Source organism: Sturnira hondurensis, unplaced genomic scaffold (genome assembly GCF_014824575.4).
Source record: "Sturnira hondurensis isolate 20B ecotype Veracruz unplaced genomic scaffold, ASM1482457v3 Scaffold0014745, whole genome shotgun sequence".
Taxonomy (NCBI): domain Eukaryota; kingdom Metazoa; phylum Chordata; class Mammalia; order Chiroptera; family Phyllostomidae; genus Sturnira; species Sturnira hondurensis.
The window spans coordinates 3900073-3905546 of record NW_028087376.1 but is presented as its reverse complement, the minus strand read 5'-3'; positions in this window follow the sequence as shown (position 1 = coordinate 3905546).

Sequence of the window (5474 nt, the reverse complement as noted above, 5' to 3'; positions counted from 1 at the left end):
CCTTGAGAGGCTTCTAGGGGGGTGGGGGAGGAGAGGTTCGGGTATTGTTGGGCACCAGCACTTCCTATTCCCACAATTCCTTCAGCTCAGTAAACTGGTCAGGTGACAGGAGCCATAATAGTGCCAAGCCCAGTTAATCCAAACCAGAACGGCACACACTGTACCTTTCTGTGTCACCTCAGTGGAGCTTTATTTTCCATCCCTCATACCTGTTTCCTTCTCTGCATGTAGTTAATGAGCTTTACACTTAAAACACGAAAAGCCAATAAAACATGAAAATCACAAACCAACAGTGCTTTGTTCAAGAATAGCCTGTTTAATCAAGAAACTTTCCCAAGCAATGCGTTCAATTTAGCCACCAGGAGCCAGGTGGCAGGCAATAGGTGCTGTCGGTGAGGGCTAGGAAAAAGGCGAGAGAAAAGCTGTGCTCCCTTCCCTGGGGGGACTCACAATGCCAGAAATGATTAGAATACACCATCCCCCTCCTGGGCAAGCATCTTTAGAAATCAAAGATGTTCCCATAACCTACTAATGCATCTGTACCTTTAATTAGCCCAACCGAGCATATAACTCAGTAAAATCTCTCACCTCTTTTGCTCCTTTCAACTAATTTCTGAATATTTCATTTTCTCATAAGCTTTCACTGCATAACAAGTAGTAATGAAATGACCAATATTAACCCATTGTTAGACTAAACCCAGTACCTCACTGGCTGGTAGCATTCTATATTATTGGGGTTTGAAATGGGTCCTATCCTGTGATGGAAACGTTTAGTATTTTCCTAATGAGACCATTCTTGTACTTACAAAGGAAATGGACATTGGATTAAAGCATTTCATGTTAACGAAAGCATGTTCAGCACTTTCTGCTCGCAGCCACATCTGTGGGTGAGGCAGCTTTCTGGATATTAAATGTTGCAGTTGGGCCCATATTCTTAGAGAGATGTCTGATTGGCTACTCCCCAAATACAACTTAAATTGGCTTAAAATAGAACAATCACATGCTAACCCGGTAGCATTAGCAACTCTATTAACAGCCAATTTCACATCCACACCAGAGGGAGTAAAAGGTAATTTGCTCATTATCAACACCCTCTGGCAGTGGAAGGAAATGACTGTTCATCAAAAAGTATTTTCCAACATAACAATAGTAGTGCCCATATGCAACCACCTCACTCTCCCTTCCTTCCACAACTTGATCGCCGGAGAACAGCTACAGGAAAAAGACTTTGAAATATAAGTGGGTTTGATATAGGTAGTCTACCAGCCAGCACCTCCTTCCAGAATTCGTCATACCTTCATCTCACCTCCACAATCCCGTACGGTTACAAATGAAATGTTAGGCAGATAACCCTACAGGGTCTAGGGTGGCTGTACAACCACAGAAGTTATTTAGATCAAAAAGGTTTCCAGTTCGTGCCCTGACTGCTTGAATGGTACCTCAGACTATTATAACCCAACCGGTTGAACGGGGACAGTTCTTAGAGCTCACTGAGACCCGATCTAAGCCATGGACTGATCTGGTGATCGAAGAATATGAACCATTCAGAAAATGAACCATACAGCATTACCTTAATGCAGCAGTCCCTGACGCAGCAGTTCAAACTCACCCACCACTGGCCTGCATTAGGGAAATATCTATTCAGAAATGAAGTTGTTTTCATTTGTCTTGCTTTTAATTGCTGGTCATTACATTTCCATATTGTATTTATGTGTTTGGATATAATATTATACTATTATAGTGACAAGCTAGAGAAACAGGCTTCTTACCTATTACCCTGCTCAACTATTTTCTTTTGAAAAGAATCATCTCCTAATTCCTGTCTACCTCTCTGGGCCTTTTCTTCTTCTTCCTACCTCTGTCCCGCCTGTCTGCAGGCTAATCTGCCTGAAACAGTTCTTTAGATATCACTTCCCAGCTCAAAAACTTTCACTGGCTCCCTGTTACCTCTAGATAAATTCCAGACTCTGCTTCTCCTACTCTTTGGGCTCTAGTTGGAATTTTTTAATTTCTCCCTAATATCCTAGAATACAACCCATCTTCCCTATCAGAATCAGATGCAACCATCTCCATAAAATCTATTCTTGATTATCCAGTGGAAGATGATCCGTTGCCCCTTTAAGATGGTCTGCCATTTCATAGAAGATTACAGGGAGGTTTCCCCCAGAACTTGCAATTGAGAGGAAGTTGGTTCTGGAAGAGCCTAACTCTATCTATAGGCACCTTAGTCACTTAAAACAGAATAGCTCTCAGATCTTCAAATAATGACTGTACCAGAGTAGCCTATTTAAGGAAAGAACTTATCAATCTTACGAGGCCGAGCAGGGGAAATGATGTCTGGACTCCTCCTAGCAAAGTCTAGGAGAGAGGGGTCCATGGCCAACAGACTGATAATACCGGCCCCATTGGTGAGATCGTTGCAATCTGAGATAGTTATATGATGCTGCCCTAGCCTGTTGCCACTCATCACTGGATTCTGTAAGTGTTCTTTAGTTCTGATTCTGTCACCAAAAAAAGCCTTGTTTTCTCATGCTGGCCTACCTATACAGAAAGAGTGTACTGGTCATTATGGACTAAGAGCATTCCAGCTCCCATGACAGTGATTTCTCATTGTAAATTAGTTAATTGGCTCTTCGTTCTTTAAACAAACATTACTGAACAACTATTCTGTCCCATATACTTGTCTACTCACTTGAGATAAGATGAGGAACCAGAAAACTACATCCCTTGATCTATGGAGTTTACAATCTAGAGGGAAATACAGACAACTGAGCACACGATTCTAATGTAGTGTCATGACTGCCCTGTCGGGGTGCTCAGTGGATCAACGTGGGAGCACATGGTTGGAGGAAGAATCCAGGGTTGGAGAACTAGAGAAGGCTATGTAGAGGAAATGATATTTACTGACACGTCAGCTGGAGTTGCCCCAAAAATAGTGGGAAAGAAAAATTGAATGATGCGTATGGGCAAAGACTCAGGGTATGTCTGAGAAACTGATCATAGTTCAGTAGATGGGGAATGTGAAGAAGAGCAGAGGAGAGGGCCAGAAAAGCAGGACGCAGATCAAAGGGGGCCTTGTAAACCATTCTAAGAGTCTATACTCCGTCATGAAAACAATGGAGAATTATTGAAAGGTTTTAAGCAAGTAAATGACATGATCGTATATCTAGTTGCTGAAGGAATGGACAGTGTCATTGGAGATAAAGAGAAGAGGGACAATAGTTTTATTTAGAAGATACAATAGGCAGGACTGGGTAAGTGATGGGACAAGGGGACTGGGAATTGAAGTGAGTGAGAGAAAGAGAGAAGAATCAAGATGCTACTCATATTTCTGGGCTTGAACAAATGGAGTGGGTAGTGGTGCCTTTCACTAAGGCAACATATAATAAAGGTTGAGAGCACAAACTCCAGAGTAGGGCTACTTGGGTTTGATTCCTTGCTTTACCACTCCTACTGTGTAGTCTTAGAAAAGTTACTTAACATTTCTGTGCCTCACTTCTCATCTATAATGAAGATAACAAAGTATTTACATCATAGAGTTGTTATGCAGATTACATGAGTTAATAGTGGCCTACTCAGAATAGTGTCTGGCACATAAAAATGTTACATGTGTTAAATAAAACAGGTGACACGGGAGGAATAGCACTTTTGGAGGAGTAGCGTAAAGCAGGGGTGTCCAACCTGTGGCCCACAGGCTGTGTGCGCCCCAGGACGGCTATGAATGCAGTCCAACACAGAATTGTAAATTTACTTAAAACATTACAAGATTTTCTTGTGATTACATGTTACAATGTATTTAATGTGCAGCCAAAGACAACTCTTCTTCTTCCCGTGTGGCCCTTTTTCCCTTTTGGTGGTCCAACCAAAAGGTTGGACACCCCTGGCATAGAGGGTTATGATTTTAGCTTGGGAAATGAGTTTAGTCTCATCAGACTGTAGAGACCTGTCTAGAAGGCAGTTGTACATATAGGTCTGATCTCCAAATGGAGATCTGTGCTGGAGATTTTGTGGGAGCAGTTGTCATGTGAATAGTAACTAAAATGAGGACAGTGGTTGGAATAGAGTAGATAGGATGTAGAGTCAGAAAGGAGAGGACAAGACAAGAGAGAATCTTGAGGACCATTTTAGGAATGGTCTGCAGGAGAGGTACTGGCTGAGGAAACTGGGCACAAGGAAAACTCAGAGAGGGTGTCAAAAACTAAGGACAGAAAATGTTTCTAGAAGGAGGAAGTAGCCACTGGTGTCAAGTTTGTGAGATACAGTGAGAACCAAAAAGAGTCCGTTGGATCTAACAACAAAAGTTTGACTGTGAGCAATCCGAATTGCTGCTGCCAGGATGGGGGTGGTGAGGTGGGGGTGGGAGGAGGGTGGTGAAAATACAAAGATACAGCAAATGCAAACAATTCATTCCTAAAGAATAGGGAGGAGAGAATAGACAATAGATGGAGGTCAGGAGAAGCTTTTTTTTTTTTTTGATACTGTAGAATATATTTTAGCACATTTAACAGTTGTTATGGGTTGAATTGTGTCCTCCAAAATTAATATGTTGAAGTCCTAACCCCCAGCACCTGAGAATGTGACCTTATTTAGCAGCGTCATTTGTTAAGATGAGGTCATGCTGGAATAGGGGGCGCCTACACCCCAAGACTACTGCTGTTCTGATAAAGGGAATTTTGGAGATGGACATGCACACAGGAAGAACACCACGTGAACACGAAGGCAGAGGTGGGAGGGGTGGGGGAAAACGACTGGCAGCTAGGTGAGAGGAATGGACCAGCTTCTCCCTCACAGCCCTCCAAAGGAATCAACCCTGCCCACACCTTTGTTTCAGGCTTCTACCCACCAGAACTGTGAGATGATAAATATCTGTTGTTTAAGCCACCCAGTTTGTGGTACTTTGTTGTTCCAGCCCTAGCAAACTAATGCCACTGCTAATGGCATTTTCCATTTGCCATATGAATAAGGGTCTCAGCAGGAAGTAGATGGCATGTTCAGACTGAGTCATTTCAAGGAATGTCTCCTAAAGGAACTAGGTATAAAGACGTGGACAGTGTATAAGGAAGCTACAAGGTACCTGCAGTGCCAGAGTAGAGTAAGAATGGACCTTGTTCATCTCTAGACCTCAGTGGTCAAGGGGGGCAGCAGACCTCCCTGAAACGGGCAACAGAGCAGCTGTGTGGAAGGGCCCCAGACAGGAGTGTGACTGGAGTCTCACTCACTCTTGGGGACCTGCCAGAGGCACATCTGAGGGCACACGTGCACATATGGTAGTTCTCCCTCCCTGTGATCTGGTTATTCTACCACCAGCCAAGCCAACCAGAAGCGTGAGGGCAAGATTGCTGGTTGATGCAGCACCCATAGGTCCACTACATGGGGCACAAAGCAGAGGAAAGAGGAATAGAAAGTAAAAGTGAGGGTCAACAAATGGAAAACCAACCCATTGCCTTGTCACATTTTGGAACCACTCAACTACA